Source organism: Mustela lutreola, chromosome 5 (assembly GCF_030435805.1).
Source record: "Mustela lutreola isolate mMusLut2 chromosome 5, mMusLut2.pri, whole genome shotgun sequence".
In the NCBI taxonomy this organism is placed as follows: domain Eukaryota; kingdom Metazoa; phylum Chordata; class Mammalia; order Carnivora; family Mustelidae; genus Mustela; species Mustela lutreola.
The window spans coordinates 152,671,828-152,682,146 of NC_081294.1; the positions used below are offsets into that span (position 1 = coordinate 152,671,828).

The 10,319-nt window shown below is 39.2% G+C and overlaps 1 pseudogene; it reads right to left on the minus strand.

Annotated features, from left to right (window-relative positions):
- Positions 1-57: 57 nt before the first annotated feature.
- On the minus strand, positions 58-4,789 carry LOC131832670 (dnaJ homolog subfamily A member 1-like; annotated as a pseudogene).
- Positions 4,790-10,319: the final 5,530 nt, after the last annotated feature.

Consider the following 10,319-nt stretch of genomic DNA (forward strand, 5'->3'; position numbering starts at 1 on the left):
CTTTATTTAGTTCCCGGGTTTCAGCCCTCGACCCGCAAGGACGACAAGAATCCCCAGTTCAGATGTATCTTCTCTCTCTTTATTTCTGCAAGTCTATACACTTATATACGTTTACATGACCAATCAGTGAGCAGGGTACAGGAGGGAGCAAATCAGGCTGCGCACCTAAACGAACAACTTCGCTAGCAACCAATGCTGTTTACTTCCTCTTTGGGCATTCCGCTTAGTCTCACGAGGCAATCCTAACCTGGCAACTAGCCAGGCGCCATCTTTTTTTTTTTTTTTTTGCTTTGTAATCAGTATATTAAGGAGACATTCATACATTCCAATTGCTTAATTCTGATAACCAGATTTAAGCTTGTGAACATGACTTTTTAAACATACAATTAAAGCTATTCATCATAATTTGCTATACTACCAACATTAAATTACAGTTACTTCAGAGCGTTATTTAAAGTAAGCCTGTAACATACCTTAAAAAAAAAAAAAACCTTCCTATCTCATACATGCAAACTTCTCCACGTAAATGTCTCTTCACTGTAAGTTACCCTGCTCCCAAAGCCACTACTCTGAAGCTTATCATGGTCCAAAAAGAAGGCAAAAAAGTATAACCAGGACTGATATATATACATATATATATATATATGTATATATATATATATTAAAAAAGGGGGGGAAGAAAAAGATGGCACAGAAGGGAATACAATTCTACAAGTGCAAGCCCTCAAGCAGCAGCATATGACAAACCCCTTCTTTAAAGAGATATCCTTTCTATCACTGATACCACAGGCCAAATTACATAGCATGCCATCTTCAAGTAACAGTTGAGGCAATAAATGCAGAGGCATCACAATGAATCCCACTTAACATAACTATAGACCAACACTTCTCTACAAATTCTTTGTCTGATTGCCAATTAAATACAAGTTTTAACTTCATAGCTTAACAATTAAGGGTCATACACTGAAGTCAATACATACACCCAGCATTTCAGTCTGAGCTGTTTCATATACATAGAACTGAAATTAATTACAAGGTATGGCCTAACAAATGCTAGGGGAGATTTTTTTTGAAAGCAGTTTTTACAAATATTAAACTTATCTTCCACACTGAAGTCATCATACATACGGGGCAAAGTCAGAGCTTTTATATTTGAGTTTATTCTTCATTTAACTTTTAAAACACTACTATAGTTGAATATTAAAACAAAAACAATAGCAAGTAGTGAGATATGATTATAGTCCTTCACTCATTCACTACTGCACATAAGATGCCAGCAGTGTTATTCACTGGCCCCATTAAGAGGTCTGACACTGAACACCACCCCTGGGATGATGTTCATCATCCTCATATGCTTCCCCATTGTAATGACTCCGTCTTTCCTGATTTGGATCAAAGTCCACCAGTTCTACCTGGTCCATTTCATCAGTCTCTTCTTCCTTCCTCTCAGGTAGGAGTTTTTCCAGCAAAGAGAGTTTATCAGGAGACAGAAAGCCATTCTCAGGAAAATTTACCTTAAATTCGATGATGAGGCGACCCTTCTCATATGGCCTATGATAAATTGGCATGCCTTCATTTAGCACACACTTGATATCTCCATGCTTGACAATTTGACCTGGATGAGAGGTGATGACAATGGTTCGGTTGTCAAGAGTAGATACTGGCTTTTGAAAACCGCACAGTGCTTCAACCAGCTGTATGTCCATACACATGAAAAGGTCTTCTCGCCGAGTAAAAACAGCATGGTCCTTCTGATCTAAAACAATGATAATATCTCCTGGTTCCAGTCCTGGTTCTTGGTCTCCCTCACCATGGAATGTTATCTTCTGGCCATCTTTCATGCCTTTGTCAATATGAACTTCTAGAATCTTCTTCTCTCGAACTATCTTCCTTCCATTGCAGCTTTTACATCTATCTTTAGGACTGATCCATTCCCCATGGCCCTGGCACTCCATGCACACAGACTGAATTTGCCGAACCATTCCAGGTCCTATCTGATGAATTCTTATTTGCATTCCAGTACCTCAGCAATTGGGACAACACTCAACTGCTCCTTTCTTACCACCTCGGCCTTCACATTTATCGCAAATCACATTCTTTTGCAGAGCTAGTTTTCTTGTTGCACCGTTATATAAATCTTCTAAGGTTACTGAGAGCTGATGCACATTTTTACCTCTTCTTTCTCTCTGCATTCTTCCTCCTCCTCCAAAAAACATATCAAAGATGTCCATGGGGGAGCCAAAACCACCACCAGCTCCACCTTCTTTAATTGCCTGTTCACCTCCTTTGTCATATAATTCCCTTTTCTTTGCATCAGAGAGTACTTCATAAGCTTGAGAAATCTGTTTAAACTTCTCTCCTTCATTTGGATTCTTATCAGGGTGGTACTTCAAAGCCAGTTTCTTGTAGGCCTTTTTCAGTTCTTCTTGGGTGGCATTGGGTTTGACCCCCAAAACATCATAATAAGTGGTTTCTTTCACCATTTTCTACAGCCGGTGAGAGGGCCGAGGCCGATGTGGGGGAGCGGGAAGGAGCGCGTTGCTGGGCGCAGCTCGGGTAGCCGCCGCTCCTCCGCGTCTCACCGAGCGTTCTGGAAAGTTCCCCAGGCGCCATCTTTTAATGGCGGAGGCTGCGCTGGCCAGGGGCCTGCTTCCGACAGTGTACAAAATATATGAGGAACTGATACAACTCAATACCCAAAAAACAAATAGCCCAATTTAAAAATGGGCAAAAGACGTGAGCAGACATTTTGCCAAAAAAGACATCCAGATGGACAACACACAAATGAAAAGATAAACATTATCACTCATCATTAGGGAAATACAAGTCAAAATTAAAATGAGATACCACACACATGTCAGAATGGCTAAAATGAACAACCAGAAAACAAGAAGTGTTGCTGAGGGTGTGCAGATAAGGAATGCTGGTACATATGTGGTGGGAATGACTGGTGCAGCCAACGTAGATAAGAGTATGGAGGGCCCTCAAAAAGTTAAAAATAGAACTACCCTACCATCCAGTGCTTGGACTATGGGGTATTTACCCCCAAAATAGAAAAACACTACTTCAAAAGGATGCAAGCACCCCTCTGTTTACTGCAGCATAATATACAATAGTCAGATTAAGGAAGCTGCCCAAGTGTCCACTGATAGATGAGTGGATAAAGAAGATGTGATATATATTACTTAGTCATAGAAGGAATGAAATCTCACCACTTGTAATGACATGGATGGAGTTTGAGAGTATCATGCTAAGTGAGATAAGTCAGTCAAACATAGACAAATACCATATGACTTCACTCATATGTGGAATGTAAGAAAAAAAGCTAATGAGCAAAAGGAAAAAAAGTGACCAAGAGAGACAGACCAAGAAATAGACTGTTAACTATAGAGAAAAAAACTGTTGGTTTCCAGAGGGAAAGTGAGTGGGGATGGATGAAACAGGTGATGGGTATTAAAGGGTACACTTACTATGATGAGCACTGAGTAATATACAGAACTGTCAAATCACTAAATTGTGCACTTGAAGCTAATATAACACTGTATGTTAACTATACTGGCATTAAAATTAAAAACATTAAATGGGGGAATAACTGACTCTGATGTCTCATGATGTATGATTACTCCTTTTATGGGTAATCTAAGCATAATTATTAAGAACAAGCATAGGGGCACCTGGGTGGCTCAGTGGGTTAAAGCCTGTGCTTTTGGCTCAGGTCAAGATCCCAGGGTCTTGGGATCGAGCCCTGCATAGGGCCCTCTTCTCAGCGGGGAAGCCTGCTTCCTCCTCTCTCTCTGCCTGCCCCTCTGCCTACTTGTGATCTCTGTCTGACAAATAAGTAAGTAAAATCCTTTTTTTTTTTTTTTTTAAAGAACAAGCAAATTGAATAAATGTGTAAATAAAAATTTTAAAACTTTTAGGTGAACTTGTAGGGGCCCCCTCTATGGTTCAGTTCTTACACCATGTGACTCTTGATCTTGGTTGGGGTTGTAAGCTCGAGACCCATGCTAAGTGTAGAGCTTAAGAAAAATAAATTATGAGTTAAGCTTTTAAATAGTTTCCAAAATATTTCTGCTAAACTGAAACCTTATAGTTCTGCTAAGTTAGATTAAGTAATGATTTAAGTTAAATTCATTAAATATTTAGATCATTTCCAAATAACATAAAATAATGAAACATTAATTACTAAAGTTAGGTTTCCTTAATTTTGTTTTTTTATTAAACATAAATATAGGTCTGTTGGTAAACATTTTTGGACTCCTTTACAGAAAGGTGTACTATTAAAAAAACACATTTGTAGAAATTATAAAATGTACTTCTACATTTGCCAATCTAAAGAATGCTGGGATAACACACAGTTCACTCATGCTTACTATTTCATTTTCACTAGAAATTAAAGTTTCCAAGGGCTAAGAACTCTAATTAACTAATGTGGCTAGAGCTAGTAAAAATAAAAAAGAAATATATCTTAATAAAAGAAAAATTTTAAAAATGTATGTGGATTAGGGATGTACTTTTTTTGAGGCAGAAGAAAGTTGTAAAAAAGATTGTGAAAAATGAATCTTTGGAAAGGAATTTTATGCATGGTCAGGACTGATTCACATTGGAATGAAAAAATTTTAATACAAAAGAAATTGGAGGGGGAGATGAACCATGAGAGACTGTGGACTCAGGAACAAACTGAGGGTTTTGGAGGGGAGGTGGTGGGGGGATGGGTGAGCCTGGTGGTGGGTAATAAGGAGGGCACATATTGCATGGGGCACTGGGTGTGGTGGGTAAACAATGAATTCTGGAACATTGAAAAGAAATTTATATATATATATATATATATATATATATATATATATATATATATATATATATATATTTTTTTTTTTAAAGTAAGTTCATGCAAAATTAGAATTTGGTTTCTTGCCTGTCAAGAAGACAAAGTTTTCTTTGTTCTTCCAGGATTTGGTCTACTTTTGGTAGTAGGTTGTGAAAGTTCCCTTGCCATTTAAGTGATCTTCCTAGAAAACAAAGATCCTATGTTTTATGTTCTATTTTGTAGGTATAGAAGCAGTCTAGAAATTATGTGAAATTCCTGGAAATTTGATATGTCTTAGTATAATGTTATCCTGTATAATTACTCTCTTATCTTCTGAAATTGAGAACTGAGGCTCACACTGAAAGGACTGAAACAGAGTACCAAGAAAATGCCCCAGCTGACTCTCATGCAAAGGCAGCCGGCAAAAGTATCTATAAAGAATGTGGCACATGTGGGTAACATCCATTCTGCCTCTGTAAAAATGTCCCTTCATTGTGAGATTCCTGCCATTCTGATGTCAGGGTAACATGGCAACCCTCTGCTTCTGAATCTGAGAAAATGAGATACATAAACCATGGCTTTAAGTTGAATGAACAGTTAAGGCTTTGGGAAACCCAAGGCAGCTGCTAGGTTTTCCTTGGCTCACTGGCAAACTCCACGGTGGTTTTTTTTGTGTGTTTATTTGCTTTTTTCATTCCTTCACCCATCACTGTGTATTTAAGATGATTCAAACTATGACTATACAGTGGAGGGAAGACGTCTGTAAAACTGTGGGAACCGTTTGCCAGCAATTTCTGACTTGTCAGGCCCATTATCCTGGAAAAATTTTTTTTTGCCCTCAGAGGACTCACATCACCTCCTTTGAGAGACATGTGAACACCCACAGCTGGTCTTCATTCAGCTGTCACCTAGCCTGAGTCATCAATGTGTTCTTCTTACTGTATGTGTGTTTTCCAGTTCAGTTGAAGTTTGCCCTGCTGCAAAGCAGATGCCCTCACAGTGGGAAAGGAACTGTCAATGATTTCTTTCTTTTTCTCTTCCCCTCTTCCTTTAAAAACATTTCCCTTCCTATAGCTCAATGGAGTCCCTTTCTGTTTGCTAGATAAGATGCTGCCTAATTTATGAATCATATACTAAAGCTAATCATCCTTTAAAATTTATTTATTTGAGGGGCACCTGGGTGGCTCAGTGGGTTAAAAGCCTCTGTCTTCGGCTCAGATCATGATCCTAGGGTCCTGGGATCAAACCCCACATGGAGCTCTCTGCTCAGCAGGGAGCCTGCTTCCCCCTCTCTCTATGCTTGCCTCTCTGCATACTTGTGATTTCTGTCTGTCAAATAAATAAATAAATAAAATCTCTAAAAAAAGTTATTTATTTGAATGCATCATTAATAGATAATACACGCATTCTCTCCCCCACAGAAAGGTAGTTAGGCATGAGATGGGGGGGGGGCAGGGTGTCTGATCAGGAAGCTCTTGGTGAAAAGCCCCATCCACTGACACCCCAGACATTCACATGATCCTTCTGAATTTCACAGGAATAAAGTTTGTCCTCCAACCTCCCTCTGAAAATGTCCCAAATAGTTAAATGCTCTAACTGGCTCACAGTCATCTACCAGACATCCTCCCCCTCACTCTTCCTACTCCACAGCACCCAAAATCAAGCATCTAGGCTCTCCCAACATCAGGCCTACAGATGTGTAATTCTATTTTTAGACCTGTACTCAACCCAAAGTGATTTCTTGCTTACCAGCTCCTGGAGGGAAAGAGACCCCTGGTTTCAGCGTTAAGCTCTGAATGTGTCCCCGGGAAGCTCAGGAGATGCTGAGCCTGGTGGACATGCTCCCTGCAGCCCACAGCAGGAGAGCTGCCCTGCTCAGACTGGCATTGCACTGGAAAAGGTCCTATGTGCTGGTGTGGTCACTGCAGAGAGAAAGAGCTGACGGTCACCCCAAATGTCTTTACAGACTTTGAGGAGCAGGCAGGACTTAAATCATCTCTAGCTTCTACGCCACCCTCAGAGGAATCTGACCAATAGTAAAAAGAAACAGCCATCACACTGCAGAGCCCTGCATTTCCAAGAACAGAAAGTGAAATTGAAGTTCTGAGGGCTCCTTTTCTGAGAAACACAGCCATCACCAGGAAAGGAAACTGAAAGGCATCAGGACCATTGGTATGGTGTGTTTTTGGCTTCATGAGTGAGAAGAGGACACAGGATCCCAGGCAGCAGGCTTCTCAGTGACCCCAAAGGACACTTAACTGAGCCCCAGATTCCATGCCAGGCAGAATCTGAATACACATTCAGAGAACACAATCTTGGGAAAAACCTTGGACAGCCCATACTCTATGGGAAGTGAAGTCTAGTAAAGAGGGTACCTAGTCCTAGTCCCTGGTTCCTGGCAAGGGCTTCAGAATCCCTGGGGATTTCCTTATTGTTGGAAGCTGACCTTGTTTTGCTAATGAAGTGATTCCAGGCAGGATCCTAAATTGCTTCAGGTCAGTGGCTGGTCACCAGGAAACCAACCCTGTCAACACAGGGTGGAGGCTCTTGGCTAACTGAACCTCTTGGAGAAGAAAAGGGTAGGCACTGAGTTCAATTAAGTAGCCAGTGATTTAAGCAATCATGTCTTTGTAATGAACATCAATCAAAACCCTAGACACCAAGGCTCAGTGGGCTTCTTAGTTGATGTTTGTGTTGATGTTCTGGAAGCTTGCATACTCTGGCTCCATGGACAGAGGCATGGAAGCTGTGTACTCCCCACCAGAACCCACCCTATGTGTACCCTTTTAAATAAAACTGGACTTGTAAGTATAACACTTGCCTGACTCATGTGAATCATTCTGATCAATTAGCAAGCCTGAGGCGGTTATAGGACCCCTCTAATTTGTAGACAGTTGGAGATCCAGGTGACCTAGGGAGCCCCCCCACCCCCCCAGTGCAGCTAGTGTCTGAAGTGAGAGTAGTTTTCTGAAGGACTGAGCCCTGAAACCTGGGGAGTCTTTGCTAACACTGCATGGTTAGTGCAGGAATTAAAAGACGGTATACCCAGTTGGCATGGAAACTGAATAGGGAGTAACCCTGTGTCCTGGAAGCCATAACCTGGCTTTAATTTTTCTTTATTATTTTTTAAATATAAATCCTTATATATTTTACAATTCAAGGGGTTTAAAATGTATGCAATAATATGTCCCTCCACTTGACAATGGGCCTTTGTCAAGTGTCTGTGCTAGAGAGATCATGTCATTCTTATAGGTCCATTTTATGAATGTATGAGCAAATACGCACAATCCAGTTTCTCCTATTTATAAAAATGGCAGCCTTCCTTATACAATGCCCCATACCTTGGATTTTTCATTTGATATTTGGTAATAGTTGTGGACATGCACACTCAAACCTCCTTCTGTTAAAATAGTGTACATCTGAAATTAATGGAAAAGTGTATGTTAACTAACTGGAATTAAAAAACAAAAGTAAAAAAATAAATTATGTAAAATAAAATAACAAAAGAACAAAAATATTTTTATTAATGTGTTTTCAAGTAAACATCTGTTTTACTGACAAGTAGGTTAAGAAATAAGACCTAGGTGAACTATGGCTCAATAAAACTGTCGTTTTAAAAAAGGAGAAAGAGAAATGGGACTTGCCATCAACCCAGTAAAGTCTGGTGATGCCCTGCAAATAGCAAGTCCATCCTCCAATGTGAAGTTTCTTCACCTTTTTTTTTTTTTTTAATTGGAGCACAATTAACTTAAAATGTTATATTAGCTTTAAGTGCACATAATATGAATATAACAGCTCTAGACATTACTCAAAGCTCTCCTTGGTAAATGTGTCACCCTCTGTCAACTTAGAACATTGTTACAATATTATTTATATTCCCTATGTTGTACCATTCGTCTCTGTGATTTATATTCTTTATAGATGGAAGTTTGTACCTCTTAATCTCCTTCATTTATTTTACCTTCCCCCCTCCCCTTACCTTACTTCTCCTGAGGCAGCTACTAATTTGTTCTCTGTATTTCATAGTGTTTTGTTGTTGTCTGTTTAGATGCCGCATATAAGTAAAATTATGTCATATTTGTCTTTATTTTTCTGAATTATTTCAATTAGTATAAGACCTTGTAAGCCCATCTATGTCATTGCAAATGGCAAGCTCTCATTCTTTATGGCTGAGTAATATTTCATTGTTTGTATATAGTGTATGGTCTATTTCTATTGGTCTATCAGTGCACACTTGGATTGCTTTCATATCTTGACTATTGTAACTAATGCTGCAATAAACATAGAGGTGCAGATACCTTTTTGAGTTAGTGCTATTGTTTGCTTTAGGTAAATTCCCAGGAATGAAATTACTGGGTTAGGTGATACTTTTATTTTTAATTTTTTGAGGAAATTGCATTCAGCTTTCCACAGTGGTTGTACCAATTTATATTCCTGCAACAATACATATTTCCTTTTTTCCACATCCTCACCAATACTTGTTACTTTTTATCTTTTTAATACTAAGCCATTCTGACTGGTTGAGATGATGTCTCATTGTTGATATGATTTGTATTCCCTTGATGATTATTGATGTTGAACATCTTTTCATATCTATTGGTATATGTTTTTGCTTTTGTTATATCTATTCAGGTCCTCTGCCTATTTTTAAATTGGATATCTTTTTCCGTGTTGAGTTGTAGAAGTTCTTTATACATTATCTATATTAACACCTTATCAGATGTATCATTTGCAAATATCTTCTTCATTTGCTAGGCTGCCTTTTGTTTTGTTTATTGTTTCCTTCACTTTCAAAAAGCCCTTGGTGTTGTCATGGTCATAATGGTTTATTATTGTTTTTGTTTACCTGCCTGGAGAGACATATTCATAAATATGTTCCTGAAAGAGATGTCCAAGTGATTACTCCATATATTTTTTAAAAATTTTATTTAGTTTTTAAATTTCTTTTCAGTGTTCCAGAATTCATTGTTTTGTGCACCACACCCAGTGCTCCATGCAGTACGTGCCCTCCATAATATCCACCACCAGGCTCACCCAACCTCCCACCCTCTACCATCCAAAACCCTAAGTTTGTTTCTCACAGTCCACAGTCTCTCAGGGTTTGTCTTCCCCTCTGATTTCCCCCAACTCACTTCTCTTCTCCATTTCCCAATGTCCCCCATGTTATTCCTTATGCTCCACAAGTAAGTGAAACCATATGATAGTTGACTTTCTCTGCTTGGCTTATGTCACTCAGGATAATCTCTTCCAGTCCCATCCATGTTGATACAAAAGCTGGGTATTCATCCTTTCTGATGGAGGCATAATACTCCATAGTGTATATGGACCACATCGTCCTTACCCATTCATCTGTTGAAGAACATTTTGGTTCTTTCCACGGTTTGCTGACTGTGGCCATTGCTGCTTTGGACATTGGGGTACATATGGCCCTTCTTTTCACTATATCTGTATCTTCGGGGTAAATAACCAGCAGTGCAATTATATTTTTTAGGAGTATTATGGTCTCATGTCT